General features: G+C 32.1%; 1 pseudogene; it reads right to left on the reverse strand.

The window, feature by feature from the left end:
- Positions 1–6,494: 6,494 nt before the first annotated feature.
- LOC149192580 (protein CHROMATIN REMODELING 8-like) lies at positions 6,495–6,991 on the reverse strand (annotated as a pseudogene).
- Positions 6,992–21,050: the final 14,059 nt, after the last annotated feature.

Below are 21,050 nucleotides of genomic sequence, written 5' to 3' on the forward strand. Positions count from 1 at the left end.
TGCCATTACCTTTGTCCTTCTTCGATGGCTTTGAAGAAGTTGCATCTCTTGCCTTCTTATCTTCCTACAATTCTCCCAACATCTGCTGCATGGTTAAGAATGCCTGCTGAAACTATTCTTCACTCATCTTCGTTTTAGTGTTTTCACCTGCATCAATTGCTGACATGGTTGATTTCTGAATGACTCGTCGCTTTCCAATATTTGGATCGATCTGCTCAAGGATTCCTTCTCCTCGTTGCAGCTTTGACCTGGTAAACATTCAATGACACATTCTACAAATGCAACGTACTCTGATATCACACTATATGATATGAAATGATCATAAAATAAAACCTGATGTAGAATTGATTAACCATTAACGATTTTAATGTTAGCTGAAGCACGAAAATCGAGGAAAAACTGCTTGAAAAAACACTTTACGACAGCTGATTAAACATGAAATCGATGCATAACAGAAGTGAAAACAATGAAAACACAGTGATACTAGAGAGAAAATTGATGACAGAGTTCATCCCTAATGGACTGCATCTCTGGGTCCGCTTTCAAGATGGGCGACCATTTTTATTAGGAATGAAAAAAAGGATTCTATTACATAGTGATTTAGTCATACTGAACTTGCACACAGGCAATTCTGACCTCTATGATTAGATAGAACTTTGAACTAGATTTCCAACATTGCTTATGGTTTCCAAAACCGACCCTGGATGCTCCTGAAACACTGAAAACAAAATCGCCTATGTCCTCCAGAATCTACATACAAAAGTCAAAAACCACTCCTTCTTTCCTCCATGGGAAAAACTTCCTCTTATAGGCCTATGGATACATAAAAACCTAGTCTGACTGCATTTGAGGTGAATTTGGTTAGGTTTGGATCAGATTTACAACTCAGTCTAGTTAAAATAGGACACATAAGGCTAGTTGTTATGGTGGTGGAATTAATTTTGTAACAAAACTTAATAAAAAGAAACCCATAATAGACTTTGGTTTTATCTCCGAACCATTAGCAGTTATGGTGGTGTGAATTGGGCGAACCACTGGCATGTGACCAAGAGGTCTAACCCTTGGCAGTCACTTAGCCATAACTGCCCACTAAACCCGATGTGGCTAAACCCTTGATTGTACACATGTAATCTTCGGTAGTGTATGCTATGGTTTACTCTGATGGTTCTCCAAGCCGACGGTCAACTCCACTACTTCCCGTTCACATGCTAATTATCTGTGGTTAGGTAAGCTCCGCAGTTCTGAAACCCTGATGATCACTACAATGCCATGTTCACATGTCATGCTGGTTCCGATGCGGTCTCCAGCCCAACAGTTAGGACCTGGTGGTTAGGCTAACCCAACAGCTTATCTATCCGTTGTTCACATGACCTTCTGATACGGTCTATGTTGACTGCGCGATTTAGACTATTTTATTATAATGTTTTATAATGTGTTTACATATAGCCCAAGACCTAGGACATAGGCTTAGGGTTAGGTTTGATGACTTCGATTTTAGCATTTGTAATACATGATACTTAGATTTTAGATCTAAGATTTATATTTTACATTAGGTTTATGTCTTTAGAGTATGGTTTTAGGGATTAGGATTAGGACTTACATCAAGACCCATTTACAACCCCTGTTACAATCATTTGTCATAATGTGACAAAACCACACATATTGTCAACTCCAGCTATCTTTGCGATGACAACCCTGACGATGAACCTATGCCATGGATGACACCCATGTCAAACCCAAATCCTATGAAGACGAACGACAAGACACATGTCATCGACCAATCCTAGCGGAACTGTCGATGAACATAAGTCGATAGCCAGGTACAAACCCATACCAACTAAACGCCATGAAAACTATGAACATTACCTGAACAACCTGATCCCTAACCAACACTATCGATCTGTCGAAGCTAAACTAAAGTGATCACAACACTGAACATTGATGATGACACTTGAACACCTATGCAACTGAATGAACAGACTCCTCCTGGATCAATTACAGAGATAATGCCTTAATTTCAAGAAAGAATGTGACTTTTTGTTGTTTAAAATGCATTTTTGAATACATAAATGGATTCAACGCCCTAAAAAAACCGGTGGGCACTTCAATTCTATAGTTTAAATAATGTAAACTCTACACTCAAGCTTTTAAAAATCTCCTTCGAATTTTGATTAAGATTAACCAGAAAAAATGTCGTGAAAAAAGTTATTTATTCTTATTTCATCTATAAATTAGACTCCACTGAATTTTGATTAGGATTAACCAGAAAAATGTCGTGAAAAACGTCATTTAATTTTATTTCATCTATAAATTAGACAACAATAGTAAACTTTTTAATAAAAATCTCGCAAAACAATTTTAGTAAAAAATGTGACTTTTAAATTACTTTGTTTATTATCATTAAAATAATATATTTACCATTATAACCATAATGCTTTGATTTCAAGGAAAAAATGTGACTTTGCACCACTCCTGAATTTCGTAAATATCATTAGGGTTGCCTTTTTAACATAAATGCAATAGTGAAAACATACTAGTTTTTTGTGACAAGACACCAAAAATGAAATTGGAAGTCAGCTCAAAGAGTTACCATCAAAGGATTTTATATGACTTTCAACACAATATTATGTATTTTCGAGTGGAGAATCCACCATTCATGGGCATACAAGGATATGTACTATTATTATGGATGATATGTGGTGAACGTGAGATCTGCAGCAACGAAGGCCAGGCCCTAACATGCCATGGTTGTATACGTCACTCTTCTACACACAACAACCATCACTGGATCTTCTGATCTGACCCCCGACAACAACAACAATACAACCACTCCCATACCAGAGAAGAATGACACCGCGTTCATGACCACGGAAACACGAAACTCAAGCTTTCCATGGCCGGTTCTGCAGTGGCGTAGCCCATCTCTCTCTCCAGCCCCATCGCCACGCTAAACAGTGCCACAAAACTCAAAGGGGCCATCGTCATGGCCACCACTATAATCAAACCATGAATCTTCCCCTCAATGTGCTTGCCCTTTGAAAGAAACAATTGCGCCTCCACATCTTTGGAAACACTCAGTCCCTTGAGGAGATGAAAATCCATGTAAACCATTTGTTCAAACAAATAACATGAGTCCTCTGGTTGATACAGGCTCAAATGAAATAACGTCGAGCTGATGTTTAATGGATTGGTCATAATAAATATAATATGCAGGGCGGCTCAAGTGTTCCCAGCGTTTACGGCACCCTGCACCTTCGCGGGCGTTGCTGGGCAACGGTCAGGCAGATTCGACGAGTCATTCTGATTGCTTCGACGAAGGATTCAGAACGCCATTCTCCAAAAAGGCTGACCAATTCGTTGAATCTGGGCATCTTAGGTTTCCAATGAATTAAATGAGGAAACATATAGACAAAACTCACTCTTACATAAAATACAACCACCAATCGTATCTTCCTTGACCAGGGAATCCAATCTTGTCTGTAACACGACTTAAAGAAATTATATAGAAATTATGTCGGCTTAGAACAAATGTTGTTTGGGTGGTTCTTGAGCTTATAGAAGATATCACATCTTAGCATTCATTCTCATTGGTCAGTCATAAATTTTGCAAAATTATAAATTATATCTTTTTGTATGGTTATATATATATATAATTAAATATTTTTATATTTTTTTAATTTAAAATATGTTTGTAATATTATGAGTGTTTTTTATGCACGTATTTTTTATTATCTTTATCTCTGACTAGGGGTAGAAGGAGGCAGTTACTATGTTGACTTGGCCCCAAGGTCCACTTATGGAAGTGGGGTCTAAATTTTTCGACCTCTTACAACTTCTTCAAAATGTAAAGTAGATAGCATCATTGAAGGATATGGCCAATAAGAGTCTTGGCCAATCATATTGAGCCACGCCATCTTAACCTGCCATGTGTAGCTACCAATTCACATGTCGTCATGCAAAGTGGTCGCTCATACCAGGCCACGAATTGATCCCGGTTCACACCACCCAACTACAACATAATATATAATATATGTTTGATGTATGTGAGTGTGGGCCCTCTAAGGCCATGTCACCAAGGGAAATAATTCTCGGTGAGGATCAACCCTATTACCCATTGGAACTGCTGGGGAAACAATATTCTGGGCTACGTGGCATATGCACCAATGATAGGCATCGATACCATGTTCAGTACCACCTCTTTGACTCATACATAGAACATAACACATGCGGCACATGTTCCCACTATATAGGTCCCACATGCCAAGTCACCATGGGACTTAAATCTTGCCCAGTGCTACGAAGCCCTTCAGGCAAGTCTTAACAACAAGTCACTAAGGAAATGATTGCTAGTGACTGACTATTCCCATCATACATGCATGTATGCTACTCTCAAAAGATCCAGCGACGACCATGAGCTTTCCGGGAAGCAACATACGGTGATGATTGATGTAATTGTGGGTCTGCCTGGTACAATTCGACGGCTCCACTGCAGCTCTATTAATGGCATCCATTTATTCGACGGTACCTTTATTCAAGCTCCTAACATGCTGCTTTAAGGAAAATCTTAAATGAACCACCAACTTAACTACGATGGTCGCTTGTCTTCATATTGTTCCGCTGCATGGTGGAGAAAGAGAATTCCTGAATTGTTCAATGGCTTGGTGGAGAAGGAGAATTTGTTCGAGATCAAGAAAGTGGACACCAGACATTTTGATTTCATTCCTGTGCCTAAAGGTTACTCTCTTCATTTAACCGGAGGTTGTTGCTCCAAATTCACAGGTAAGTTTCTGCCGAAATATGATTGAGTTCGCTCACAATTTTCTTCATTTGAGCAGTTAAATACCATTATAGAACCTTCATATCCATTTATATTGAATAGATAGGCCCAACAACTTGTATGTCTTTGTATCGATTACAATGAATCTAATTGCTCCTATGGAGCCCAATAATGCCACCATTGAATACAAAACAATAATGGCAATATTCAGAAGCAATAGGAGGTAGAAGAACAACTTATTCTTAGGCTTTCTTCCAACATTCAAGAAAGCCATTGCTGGCAATACAAAATCTAGAGGAGTAAATCCAATTGTCCCACAAAGTGCAACAAAATCTCTCAAATTTTCCTCAAAATATGCATATGTCGGCCTGCAATATATCTGTGAGGTAGTTTCAGTCAAATACATATTAGGCTTTTAATTAAATAATAACTATATTGGAATTGATTCTTGTGCATTACATCATTACATGTAAACACATATATCTAGCTATTTACCTGATAACAGCTTGAAATCTGAATCACAGCAAATACGTTTTCCATTACAATTGTCCATATCGGGGTTGTCAAGGAGCTCAGAATATATGATTGAACCACCGAACCAAATGCCCAATAGCCCACGAATGCTAGTATCTAGTAGCTTAAAATGATAACAGTGTATGCTGCTGAAACACCTTTGTACATATTTGTCTTTGCAGGATCTCTGAGAGTTGACTGCAGGACAAAGAGGTTGATATTAAATTTGATTTCTTCGATTTGGAATAAAGGAAACTTCTTGGAACAGCGATACATTGACTATCGAATATGAGTTCATAAAGCAAATCTAAGCCACAGAACTAAATGGTTAAAATGGACATAGATTGTGACCTTTAAGCGAGAATCAGAGGGCCTTAAATCCTAATTTTATGTATTATGGAAATGTGTAAAGACCGGTCCATAATAAAATTGTTATTATAATATAAGAATAATTTAACTAATATTCGTATTCAAAAACGGGAGGCTCAGATTCTGAGCCATCAGCTTAACAACGTCTTTACAATGGTTTCTGTTATCTTATTTCCAGTGTTCTTTGTAGCAGGCCATTTTGGTCAGCATGGTAGTTATAGGCTGGTGTTGTGTCTTTTAGTTCTCACTTGTCACTCTCCTCCTTAAAGAGAGTCTATTTTTGGATATGGTCTGGTGAGAGACCGGCTTGCTTTTTGTACTTCTTGATCTAAACTCCAGTTTTTTGAAATTAAGAAAATTCACCACATAAAAAATAATAATTTTATATATATATATATACAAAAATGAAACCATAACAGTTTATTGGTACCTGTATTTCAGGTAACATTGCATCACCAAAAGAAAAAGCTATTGTCCCAAAAGCATTGAATGCTTTAAATATCTTGACAGTTGAAGTCCCATGCAGCTAATAATCCACTGATTTTTGATTCAGCTGCTTTCCTACTTGGAAAAGGTTTTTGTTAATCCTTGGTCAAATAAATGCCAAAAAAGTTCACGACTTATTTTTACCAATTCAATCAGAAAAAAGTGTTGGCCATTTGTAGTACTTTATCCTAACTATACAAATCATTCTAATGCATTACATTATAGAACCTTCATATCCATTTATATTGAATAGATAGGCCCAACAACATTACATTATATAGATAATCCAGTCTGCAGTTACGCTTGATGGTAGTTAACTGTTCGGGAATATTTGTAGAGTGTTGTGTGTTTAGTGACTGGTAGTAGGCCTGCAGCTTCCAGGTGCCCTTTCAAATCCATTCACCAGTCTAGGGGTTGCTCCATATATTGTTTGGAACTCTATCCCTATACCTATAGCACATTTTCAATTACCCCGTATCCACGCAAGAAGATTGCCAGAACTCAAGGCCCTCCCCAAGGAGGCTCTGGCAAGACCTGCTTTCGAACCATGGGATGTACTTGCTCCATTGATCCTGGAATATTCAGTAGAACGAGAAACCAATTGGGAATTTATTTTTGATCCAAATCTCCTCCTTACATTCGTTGGAGCTCCAGTTGCACCAGACATTCCTATCCATGTCAGGATTGATATGCTATCTTCCCGTCTATGCATTCAAGATTGCCTTAAAGCTTCAGCTGCTCTTTGTGAAAGTAGAGAAGCTTCATCTTCTCTTCATCATTGATGTCAAGAATAGCATCGTGATCCATATAGCTATGAATTCCATTATCCAACAAGACTTTTAACATATCAGATTCATCTGTATGTGAGGCCTATTCTTTAGCTTCAACCTTTTCTTTCCCTTTGCTTCTAGGAATATCTTTGTGGCAGCCTCCATCACGCTTGCTACGAGTTGAATATAGACGCACTGGTTGCAACGACATTATTGCAGAAACTAAATATCCTGCAAGCACTATATATATATATATTGCAGAAACGTGTTGGTTGCAACGACATTGTTGCAGAAACTAAATATCTTGCAATCAAGAGAATGTAAGATAAATTTTTTAAATATTTAAAATATATATATAATGTTGTTAATATTTAGTGTTTTTTTAATCTTTTAATTTAGTTTAATTTAACTTATTTTTAAAATAGTTTTAGTTTATAGTTTATTTGATTAGTTTTAGTTTTAGTTTTAGTTCAGGAGCTGTATCTTTCCAACCTATATCCTTCCCTTACATGCTTTTCATGGAGGGGTGGATTACTTCACCTATGTATATCACATAATTAGATGTAACTCCTGTCGTGTAAATTTATGTATCAATAGATTTATTTAGCAGAATGTGTTGGGTTTTTTGAAATATTGGAAAATTTTATTATGATTTAGTATTCAATTGGTAGTGATATTTGATAAAGAAAAAGAAATTATATCCCAAATTTCTAGAATTTATTTCTATACATCGCTTCTATTAGATGAAAAATTTTACGACATGATTGAAGTCTATAATCTAGAATTGATCAATATTTTTATTTGGTGGATTTATTTAGTTTAAGATTTATTTTAAATATAGATTTAGTTTAATTTTATTGTAGGTTTAAACTAATTTTAATTTTAATTTTAATTTAGTTTTTAAGTTTTTGGTTTAAATTAATATTTTAATTAAGTAATTTGGTTTTGTTCACGTTGAGGAATATATATATATATATATATATATATATATATATATATATATATATATATATATTTTGTAAGGAAATAAGGATTTTTTTATCAAAAACTAATGGATATTTAATTTAAGTAAATATTTGATATATTTTTATTTTCATTTTTTTATTGTGTATAGTTAACTTAAATATTTAATTATTATTTATTTTCAAATAATAATAAAATTTAATTTATTAAATTATAAAAGAATATATTTTTAAAAAGTTGATAGTTATGGATAACCAAAAAGAAATAGATATGAATATTGATTTTTACTTTAAAGTTTTTTTATGATGTTTTTAACAACACTACTCTTTATATATTCATTTATAAGGAAGTAAGAAAATGGAGGAAAATAGACATGAATGGGAGGTAATTATCAAAGGACCCAAGCAAGTGTTCACTTGTCTTGTTGGTGGTTGTGTGGGGATCTTGAGTCGACCTAAGCTATCTGGCCTTAATCACCATCGCACTATCACGCACAATCTCCCACCAATTCCTCCACATCAAAGAGGTCGGGTAAGAGATGCAAATGCTAAATGGGTTGTCAAATCAACAAGTGCAGTTAAAAGGAAAAATGAAAAAATACAATATGATTTAGATGCAAGGCTATGTTGTGCACGAAAACAAGCATATAAAAGATTTGTCAATGAAGAAATTCTTTCCGCTGTAAGTATTTATTTGTATTTATTTGTATGTGTTTTTTATTAATATGAATTTATTGTTGTGGACTAAATTCATTGAAACTTGTTTTCACAGTAAGTTGTTACATTTGATCAGCTCAATGATACTTCAAAGCAAAACATTTGTGAAAAAATTCAATGTTGGGATCAGAGTCTACCTCGTAGACGTATGGAAACAATGAAGCGCATATATATCGCTTTAAAAGAGAAAGGAAGGATTAAGGTTCCTGATGATGTGGGGGAAGAAGGATTAGATGGGCACACCCATATATTAAACTTTGATGAAACTAATAATGACAATGACAACACATTTGAGTCCATTTTTTTCATCTCTTAATTTTTTAGACATTTTAACATTAAATAATATTTATATTTATTATAATTGTATACTAATTTCTCATTGTTATTTGATATGCATAGCCTAATCAACAAAATTCCCTAAATTAAAGCTACCATCTATTACGACGCTCGCCTAGATTTCAAGGGTTTCAAGCGGTTATTGGGCTAGTAAGTTCTTAATCCATATAACATATTCCACAAAAAACATTAATATATAAATTGTTATGTTTTACCATAATGATGGGATGAGAAATGGATGTTCTATATTCTATATTGCTATCCTTGATCTGTTTTGATTATATATATATATATATATATATATATATATATATAGTTTCTTATTTATGGTGTAGGTGTTCCCTTTGGAACCATTGCAATCACTGAAAACCCCTGAAGATTGTCGAAGCCTTAAGAAGAATGGAAATGAAATGGTTCAAATGCTACAACCATCTTCACATCCAATGTCACAATTCAAGGTAAGTTTATATTTATTTATACTCGTATAATTTTATCATATTTTTACATTTATTTCTATTTGAGTCACATACTTATATCTATGTATAATCTAATGTTCATAGTAATGAATATACATCTCCTAAAACACATTTTCACATGTATGTTGGTGAACATGATAGTCAGCAAAAATCACATTCTCCTCAACCATTGCAACATTCATCTAGACTTCAAGATAATTTAAGAGAGGTAAGTTATATACCATATATCTTAGCTCATAATAACATTGACATATTTTTTTATAATTTGAAACTAAATAACTAGTTAATGCATTGTCTTTTCATATTCGTTACATGATCTCCATATTTTCATTATATCTATATGGATTTTGATATTTATTGATAGCTAGTTAATGCATTGTCTTTTCATATTCGTTACATGGTCCCCATATTTTCATTATATCTATGTGGATTTTGATATTTATTGATAATGTTGTAGTTTCCACAGAAAACAAAAAAGATAAATGTTGATGCTGTCGTTAAAAGGACCAAAGTCATGCCAAAGGACTTGAAAGCACGTGGGTTCAAGTCACACAAACAATAAATAGAGCATATATGCTTAACTAGTATTGCTGTCACTAAACCCACTAGGTTTGCTACTTTGAAGCCTAAACATTCCAACAAGTTTAAATGGCTTAGGCTATAATAATATAACTTTAGCCATTGTTTTGTCTATAAAGGGGCTATAAGGACAGTTTCAATATATTAACTTTCTTTTATTTTGTTTTAAATGTTTTAAATACCAATACTTTTGGCATCTAAAACACGAAAGATACATTTTGCTTAATGAGAACTAGTTTTATTTAATATATATAAAGTATGAGTTTTGTCTGTGGAATATTACATGTTCTCCCTCCAACTAGGCATGTATCTTTATCATTTTTTAACATGAAACGTTTGACAAAATCTTGCTAAATTTGATGTTGGTTTAAGTAAAATTTGTTTATAACAAATGTTGTTTAAAAGGTTATCAATCTTTGGAATATTATATATAGTTTAGTCACATTTTTTGTTGGTATTTCTATGCACTATGGATGGGTAGAAATCTATGATATTCAAGATAGCATTTGATTCATTGAAGAGCTAGTGATAAAAAATGCAAAAAAAATATGACTTTTATTTACGAAATATTATATACAATTCATGTATTTAAAGATGCATATATTTCTTGAATGCATTTCTTTACATAAAAAGTGTTAATAATTGTTTAATTAAATTTATATGTTAATACATGAAAAATATTTTTATCTTTAGATTATAAAGATAAAAATGTATCCATTTTTTTATTTATTTGAATGTAAACATTATATATAAAAATGATTGTTATTTTTTTCATAAGTGTTATAAATAAAATGTACTATCGTCTTTAGAAATTTCATATGAATTGAATTTCAACTTAAACCTTCTATGAAATAGAATTTTTTTATTATTTTTATGTTTATATTAAGTTTTTTATTATGTTATTTTATTCCAACATATAAGGATGAATCATTTAAAAAAAAAAAAAAATTGGTAGTTTATCTTTACCGCTCCAACTAAATACAACCAAGTAGATTTTTTTAAATATAAATACTTAAATATCAAACCAAATTAAAAATTGATAAATAAATATGAATACATAAATGTATAATATTATATTATAAATTTTATATAATGGTAATTATTGTTAAAACATTAATGAATTACACAATTACGTCCCTATTATCAATATTTTTATTAATATAAAGTATGTGTATGCATAGTTAATAATTTATTATTTATTATCAATATATTATCAAATATAAATAAATTTTTATTATAAAGTTAATATATAAAGGGAATATATGAAGTAATCATGCAAATGTTGATAAAATTGATATAAATTCATTCTATTTATATATTTTTTATGGGGGAAATATCTTCCAAATCCATTCGAAACAACAAGAAATATTCATCATATAAATGCTTAGTAAGAAAAAACTATATGAAATGAATTTCTTCATTCAGCATATAGCTATAACAAACCACTTATATAAGACTTTACCTATTCTCAAAAATCCATAGTAGATCAAATAACAAATCCTAATGAACCAAAGTAGTGCATATATTACCATTTGATAACAACGTTGACATTGAAATTCGAACAAGAATGAAATTTCAAAAAAAATAATTATTGTTCCATTTCATTGGAAAATTGTAAGAAAAAACAATTTTAATGTTTGTAGACCATGAAGCTATTCTCTCCTAAGTTTTATACGTACTTCCCTATCACAAACATATACACATTGTTAAATGGTTGACTCCATCATCCATAAAAACTAGAGGGTCTCATAAATTCTAGGGTAAAGATTCATTTCTATTTAAATTTTAAAATAGTCTCATAAAAAATTGTGGGGTGGAGATTCATTTCTAATTAAATTTTAAAAATAGTACGGTTGTCTATACTCAATTTTCAAAGTTTTTATTAAATTATATTTTAAAATTTCTTCCAAATTTTAAATAAAAATTTATTATAAAACTATCTTTTCTAGTCTTTTTTAACCTTTTAATAATTTAATTTGTAATGACTCTTTGGGAGAGCTCAATTGAAGTTTTGGGTTCAAATATTGTGCCATCGGAGAATTGGGGTGAGAAGTTGGACATGATGAAGATATAATCCAACCAAGCTTACCAAAAAACAAATTGTAAAATTTTAATTTTAATTTATATAAATTTCTATGAAATTATTATATATAATAATTATTTTCATCTATCCAATATTATACATTTAAAATTTGTAATAAAAATTATATAATCAAACTTATATAATTAATATAATATATATAACTTACAATTAAATAAAACATATATAAAATTTAAGATATGTTATTAATTTTAATTTAGATATTATAAATAACCAAAATTGTATGTACTCTAAACAAAATCTACTTTTGCATCTTTTAAATAATATATAATATTAAAATAAAAAGTACTATCCATATTGTTTATTAAAATGAATATTCCAAAAATACATATATTAGATTATTTATTGATTTCAATACAAATATTATATGGTGTTGATGTTCAATTTAAAGATAAAATAGAGAAATTCTATTTAATTTATGCTTTAAAGTTTTTAACATTCTCTCAACCTTTAAAAACATTTTAACTATTTATTCATTATAATGATTACAGAATTTTAATTAAGCTTTGTTTATATTTATATGAAAGTCTTGTATATAGACATGGTTTTTATTTTTGAAATATTGTATATAATATATGTATTTAAAGATGTATATTTAGTTTGATGTACCTGTTTGATATAAAAAGTATTAATAATTGTTAATTTAAATCTACATGTCAATACATGAAAAAAGTTTTTATCTCTAGAATATAAAATATTCTTATAATATTGATCGTCTATATTATTTGCTCCTTGTTTATAATCAAAGTTTCAAATTTTTACACATCTCATCCATTGTTGGTTGTAATATCAATTACATTTTAGATATTATATAATCTCCATGTTGAGTGGTGAAGTTTACACATCATCTTTCTACTAAAAAGTAGAAGTAACACATATGTATGAAATTAAAATATTTTATTGCTAGTTACATTATCTATCTAATTATGTTATCTACCATGGACATTGAAGTATTTTGTTTATAGGTGATATTGAAATGATTTTTTTATTATTATTAATATTTATGTTCAATATTGAATAATTTCCATTATTACATTTTTTGTGTAATTATTATTTTATTTATCTTAATGTAACATTACATGATGAAAGCAATAATTAATATTAATATTAATACTAAATAATAATAATAATAAATTAAAAAAAAATTACTATATAAAGTAAATATATAAAGTAATCACATTAATGTATAGGTAAAATAGATTCTTTTTATATTGATCTTTTAAGTGAGAGAGGGGAAATATCTTCCATATCTATTGAAAATAACTAGTAATTTTCATGATATAATTGTTTAATAATAAAAATTTACATGAAATGAATTTCCTATTCGCCTAAAATAGATAACAAAACAAAGAACAAACCATAATAAACCGCAGTTCATATATTACCATTTGACATCAATGTTGACATTAAAAGCACACCAATATTTAGTACAAGAACTGAATTTTAAAACTAAGCCTCCTCTAAGAATAGGTCATTACATTTCATTGGAAAAATAGTTCAATTCATTTCAAAAAATAGTTCATTACGTTTCATTGGTAAAAAAAATTCAAAAATAAAGACACTAATACTTCGTAAAATGGCTCATATGCCTGTGAATTTATTCTCATTGAAGTTTATTCCCACTCCCTTATCAAAAACATCAACCTTGGTGCATCTTCAATGTCCAGAACTGCATGAAAATAAAAACATTAACAAATAAAATATTTAGCATTGCTAAAAAAAATCTCAATATTACTAAGAAAAGATTAATTCCCACATATTATGAGTGTAAGATCAATCGAACCCATATATGAATTTAAGATATGTTATTAATTTGAATTCAAATATTATAGAAAATGATAACAAAAGGAGTAACATTTTTCCCCAACTAACATCATGTAAGTGTGGTTAGAGGAATCTGACATTTGTCCATGATTATTCTATCCTTGCACTAGAATTATTAACTTCGATATTAAATTTACCTTTCATCAAACTTCACATGTTCAAATCAGGAATCAATGGGCTTGTCAGCATGTTTGTGCCAATTTCTTGAATTGCTACATAATTTGATTGATATTTGATCAGAAACCACAACCCGAAAAAATAAAGTTAGAGTTGATTGCATGGGCTTGTCAGCATGTTTGTGCCAATTTCTTGAATTGCTACATAATTTGATTGATATTTGATCAGAAACCACATCCCGAAAAAATAAAGTTAGAGTTGATTGCATGACATAGTGCACTAAATATTTAATTAGATAATAATTCATTCAATTATATAAATAAACAACAATAATTTATAGATGTGTACCTATTGAACCCTTGACAATATCATCAGAAAATAATTGTCCAACATGCTTTTGTTGATTTTGAGATGTAGATCCCTCAATATTTCCATGTTTTTTTAAAGAAAGTATTTCATTTGTTTTTCCATGCTCTTCCTTGACTTTGAGCGAACTCACCCAACCTTTTCAAATTGTGGTTTTTCCTTCCTTGAATTTCTTTCATGACCATGTCGTATCTTTTTACTTTGGGGGCTCAAAAAACTATGTTTTCTCTTAGTCATAATTCTTGATGGAGACATCACAATAGAAAAAAATTTATTTGTCTCTTCACTAAATGTGCTACCCATATCATCAATGTCATTATCAATTTCTTCTAAACTCTCCAATTTGTAGGAAAATTATTTAATATATCCAGTAGCCTTTTGTTGATTGATGCACATACAACTTTTGATCTTTCAATCTCAAAGATTGAATTTGTGAGTGGCATAGTTGAAAAATCAATAGTTTCTGATAAAATAGGCACATGGTGAATGCTTGATTGGTCTTCTGACAACAAGCTCATTATACCTGCTTGATTTAAATCAACTAAAATCTATGACTTTCGATAATTGGACTAGGAAAATTTGGAAACATGTTAAAGTCCAAACTGTGTTCATTGGCCCACATTTGAACTTTGAAGATATTCTTACAAACATTTCCATTCAATGCCCAATCACAACTACAAAAATTAAACTCGGACCCTACGCATATTACATTATACCAAGTATGAGTATCCTTATTTTGGCTACGAACCATAAATTCATTTATACTCTTAGGGTCATGCAGACAATCTTCATCTCATATCTGATTTGCTCTAGACTTTGAGAGAGTATCTTGTTTCTTACACTTTGTAGGCCCTATAACTCCTGCTTCTTTTAAACGTTGATTGTGAATGTAATACAGTTCAACTTTTTTCAACAACACAAATATTAGCCAATCCACACGTTTGTGGCAAGAATTATTTGCCTCACATAAGTACCCATACTTTCGATGTATATGGTGGGTCTCAATTGAATTATTTGTGTCTTGATTAGAATGTGGAAAATTCTGATAAGCTTTTGCCCAAATGTTTGCAAAAGGTAATGACCACAAATTATTATCAACTATAAGATAATGAATGAAAACATTTAATTACAAACTAATAGTCATGATATGATGTTGCATAACACTTACATATTTTATCATTAGATATCCAAGTGGTGTCAAAATATTTCAAAAAATGTTCCTCTTCACTAAATTCAGAAAATATTCCTGCAACAGCTTTTCATACTGACTCATCATCCTTGCATGAGTGCATGATTATCCCTAAAGAACGTAAAATGCAGACTTTGTTTTCTTTGCGTTTAACTTTGCTTCCAACATTTTTCACCCATGCTCGATGGACGTGCCATACACATAATAGGATGGAGGAATTAGTTAGACACCTGAATGGTACAACATTAGAATAAAGTAGATTATGAATGAAATATGTTTTTCATGTTTCTTTTGTAAAAAAAAAAATGGTACCTTAATTCTTGAATGTCAGTAGCAGCATCATCTGTGATAAATGCTTTTACATTCCAATCTTGATGCTCTTTCATTCCCATTGCAAATAAAGCTGCCAACAATTTTTTAATATCATCTATGGTATTAGGTGAAGAAATCACCCAAGCCACTAAGACACCATTACGATGTTTGTCGAATACCATTAAGGTATAGAGTTGATACTACATTCAAAACACATTATTATAAGTATTATTTTAAAAAAAGACTTCTTTTTTATCACTATAGGAATCAAAAGATTGATAATACACACCCCATACATATTCGTACTAAATGTAGAATCCATTGACATAGCGTTGTTTTGTGAATGTGTCACCATCATGGAACACATCCAATGTGTTTGTATGCCTATAATAAATGGTATGTTTTGCACAACATCCTGTTTTTGATAGAAAAAGAAACTATCTAGAAATTGATTGTACCAACACTCGACACTTGTTGGATCATTTTCATCCTTCATATATTCCTTTTGTCTAATATTATTGTAAATGTTAGAAATATCCATCCTAGTCATTAAAGTGTCCCGACCCATCCCTGTAAATAGCTCGCCAGATTGGTTCTCCACATCAGACATTAATTTGTCCCAAATCATTGTGACATTAAAACCATCTTCAACCATACTGCACACACTAGCTCGTAAATCAAAGGATACATGTGGCGCATACTTGAACATTTGAGGTCTTCCCACTGCACTCTTTCCATGAAAGAAAGCACCAGATTTATCAAAATGTCTACACTCAGTGTATGTTATAATAGCATCATTTGGATGCACATAAAGGCGATGCATGATGAAGTGACATCTACAACCAACTTTTATGCTTTGGCATGGACTCCATTTTTTTGTTGTTGATTCTTTGTATTTTCATCGTGTTCGTATCTACATGTCGACTCGGGACCATATGCACACCAATAACTAAATAAAAACAATGATAAGAAATTAGAAAACATGTCTACACATTTTGACTTCATTTGAACTTGAATTAGATGTATTTAATCAATTGAACAAATAAAGACTCACATGGTATATTCAATATATGTGTTAATGCGAGCACATATAACATCCTCCACCCTTTTAGATCGATTTGTACTAACAACAAATTGAGTGGGAGCATCTTCATCTGATTTCTCTCCATTTATAAAATCATCTAGTCGACTATAAGGAATAATAGCTATTTGATCCCCTTCAATTTCGTTCCATGTTAAATATTTAGCAGAAAATTCTATCATATCTTCTAGGTTTTCAGTGTCCAACTCCATAATTTCATCCCACTTTCCCATTTATAGAGTACCTATAAAAATTTGAAGTATTAGGAGAACAACAAATATGACAATAAGTTTTTATAAATATTTTCCTATATGTGCTTCCTCATCTACATGTGTGGCTTCTAGATATGCATGTTGATATATCTTTGTGCAATTACAAAAGTCACACATATAGAAAAGTCAAAAGTGCATTTATAAAATTTAATTTCTCTATATATGTTTGCGTATCTATTTGCATATACAGAAGCACTTGCATATACATATGGCTTCTTGCATTGAAAATAATTGATTTTGGGGGAATTGTTTTATGAAATAAAGGAAAATAGGAGAAAAAGAAGGTGAAAGGTTAGATTGCATGAGGAGAAAATTGAAGGAAAAATAGAGGAAAATGAAGAAAACAGAGGCCTCAATGATAAAAAGGACTCTGAGGAGAAGTTCACAACCTTTTATCAGTTCAGTTTTGGAGCTCTCTATCTATTCTCTCATTATACTCTTGCACACCTAGAGTTTTCTTGCAGCACTCTTGGAGCTTCTTGGCATACTTTGGATTTGGGGAAAGAAGGCAAAGGAAGGTAGGAAAGTGCAAGGGAATAGGTGGATCAACAACTACAGTTGGATTGTTTTGCATGTAACAGGTTGCATGTATGCTTTTCTTAATGCATGGTAAATGCATGTGGTTTCTTGGTTATGATATGTCATTGACATGGAGGATTTCCTGGATAAACAGTGGTTTTAGCCTTGCCTTGTCATTTCATGGATAACCATGGTGTTGTGGGTTTTCCCATTTGTTATTTCAGATTGGTGCTCATGTTCCTTATGGTTGTGGGTTGAGTTACTAGTTAAATGTGGGAGGAGTCATTACATAGATTGTGCGATAGGATGAATAAGGACAAGGATTCTCCTAATAAGTATGTGCATACCAGAAACATTGCCCCCATTCAAAATTGTCTGGGGGTTAGAACTAAGTAGAGGGTTCCAACCAAAGGGTCCTATTATAGACAAGGCTACCATTGAATCTCAGGTTAAATGTGAGGAAACAAAGTAGGAATCATATCGACTTGTGTTGTCTTTGTCAGTAAAGGTGGCTAAAATTTTTAATTTAAGTCTTGACCACATTCTTCACAGCATACATGTATATTTTCCACTCAGGACCATGTCAACTGAGGAGTAAGCAGTGGCTCCAATGCCCCGCATGTAGGGTTAGTGATGTATGGTGTAACGATGTGTCTTGGAAATTTTGCTTAATTCAGAAGCCTGTTCACAGGCCAGCACATTTTTAACATGTATTATAACAGTTGTAAGACTAATCTTTAACACTTGTAATGCATGTTTCTTTAACCTGTATTTAACACTTGTAATTCACTTGTAGCTATGCACGTCCTTTTGTGTGGTGTATTCCTAGCAGAGTTGGGACTTCTCCCAACTGACTTGGGACTCACTCCCACCCTCTCCCTCTATGGTGAAAGAACCATTGACACAAGAGACACTTATAATCACCAGGCACACAAACCTCACTTCTCGCAAGACAAAGAAGACCACTCTCTTATGATGACAAGAAAGAGTTGAGGAAAATGTTTAAGATAATGGCAACCGGACCATCATACCGAATGGGACTCCCACACCAAATGGTGTGAGGTCTAGTTGGGACTTCATACCGGGGTGATCCCCTAAATGTTAGCGGGTCCAACACCATCAACACATACAAAACCCGTATAAATTTTAAAGGATTTCCATTTAATTTATTTTATTAATTAAAAGAGAAAGATGCCGACGAATATTTTTATCTATATTTGTAAATGGTTTGGTTTCTTTTATCGGACCAATTATTTCAAATAGAGAGATAATGTATTAACTGTCAAAAAATTTGTTCCTCAACTGATTTTGTTTTAATAGTTAGTTTAGTTAGGCTAGGTAGAAGAAATGAAAATCCAGGAATAAGATTTTGGGGGGGTTCCAGAATTTTGTCCCTCAAAGGAAAATACAATATTTTACTTTCACTTTTCATGTGTTGATGAATAAATTTTTCACAGTGATTCCAAAATTTGTTGGGTATGATAAGTGTTTCCTGTTTCATCTTGTGTTAATTTTTCTTCTTAGAAAAGAGTAATGAAGTTGTTGGGATTTGATTTTACAGTGCTGTGAGTTTGAGTTTTTTTGAATTAAAGTTGAAAACCCTTAATGATGCACTCCTATTTTCTAAATTTCATTACACGTTAGTCATATTTATTCCAAAGTTGAAGATAAAAGATTATGTGCAAGGCAACCTGTTATCTAAAACTTTCCACCATCACTTATTTCTTCTCTTTCTTCATTTGTATTCAACATTAGAAGGCCACTTTGGAAACATTGTTCACATATGGAAAGTTAAAGGCTTTTAATCAAATTTCTAGGGTTTTATGAAATGATGGGACAGTCAATTAATTCTTTTACAATTCTGAATAAATGTCTTGGGCACTGATCTCTTCTCAACCAAAGATTATATCCCAAGGTACAACAAATGAGATGAGGAGAATGGGGTCCCATATGGTGTCGAGTAGAGTGTGTGCTACTTTTTGTGATTGAGGGAAGGAGATGATTCTCAAAATAAATATATCACATACATAAAACAAAGCAAAAATAAAATGATTATTTTCCATTTAACTTTAGACTATGTGAAAAAAAAACAAAAAAATGGTTTTCGTTTGTTTTTGCGTAAGAATAAAGATCCTATGAAGACCTATTCGTCCTTTCCACTCTCAAAGTAATGGGGCCTTGTGAAGATATCTTCTGATGGGTACTGGGGCAATGTCCCGAAAGAATTGGTGATGCCTTCCAGCAACTAAAGAATCGACCAAGATAATGGATGAGGCTTTGGTGTTGCCCACACCTCCACCTATAGGGATGGAAGCCCTAGATTTTGGCCACTAAAGTACCTTCATCCCACATGAGCATTCAATTCTTTAGCTTCTTGGTAGTCAGTTACTAGTACTAAGCACTAGATGGGTCGGGTAGCCCCAAATAGTACTATACACGCTGGACCTAAGCCAAACCCCCTCTGAATCGAGTCTCTGCCATGCTCGGGTATTCTTTTCCGTGGGATGATTGAAGGATTTTAAGCTCCCTAAAAATTCAACTGCTATGTTTCAAAGATGTAACATGACAATGGTAGCTTATGGAATACCTACCCCCGATGGTCCTAACCTGAACTATAAATTCTTTAGTGGCCCTTGTGGGGAATTCAGTTGGTTAAATTTATGGTAGTTTTTAAGGTCTTACATTTCTTTAGGGTGTGAGATGTAGGCTAAAATAAAATAAGTATCAAAAGCTCCAAAAACTGGATGCCTTCTAATACAAAGCTTATAAAAGCTTAGTGTGTGATGTGTAATTGTGTGCAAGTGATCAAGTGAGCATGAAAAGTGTGATAAGATGTGGATATTCGGTGATCCGTTACAGTATCTTTATAATTAAACTATATTTTAGTTGTTCCTTGCATGAAAAAGAAATGATGTTCAGATAATGGGCCGCTTACTCTTTCTCCTACTACACTATGTGTGACTAAAGGGAGGTGGAAAACACAAGTGTGCTAAGAAGACTTTCATATGCTAGCCTAGGTTCGCCTACAAGATGCAAGGGAAGCAGAGATTACTTGCTTTCTATAGTGACACTTGGCCCTAGTCCCAAAACTAATTAAATGAATAAATTTTTTGGTTAGTAACAAGATTTGTGGATGATAGGCCACTTACTCTTTTACTAATTAAGCTATGTTATTTGTAAAAACTAGAAAAATAGATTGAAAAATATGTGTTGAATTTGGCCACTTACTTTTCCCCCTAATTAAGATATGTGAGAATTTGCAAATAAAAATAAAAATAAAGATA

This window comes from Pinus tabuliformis, chromosome 2_2, assembly GCF_031772625.1.
Source record: "Pinus tabuliformis cultivar Carrire ecotype Pingquan chromosome 2_2, CPIR1, whole genome shotgun sequence".
NCBI classification, from domain to species: domain Eukaryota; kingdom Viridiplantae; phylum Streptophyta; class Pinopsida; order Pinales; family Pinaceae; genus Pinus; species Pinus tabuliformis.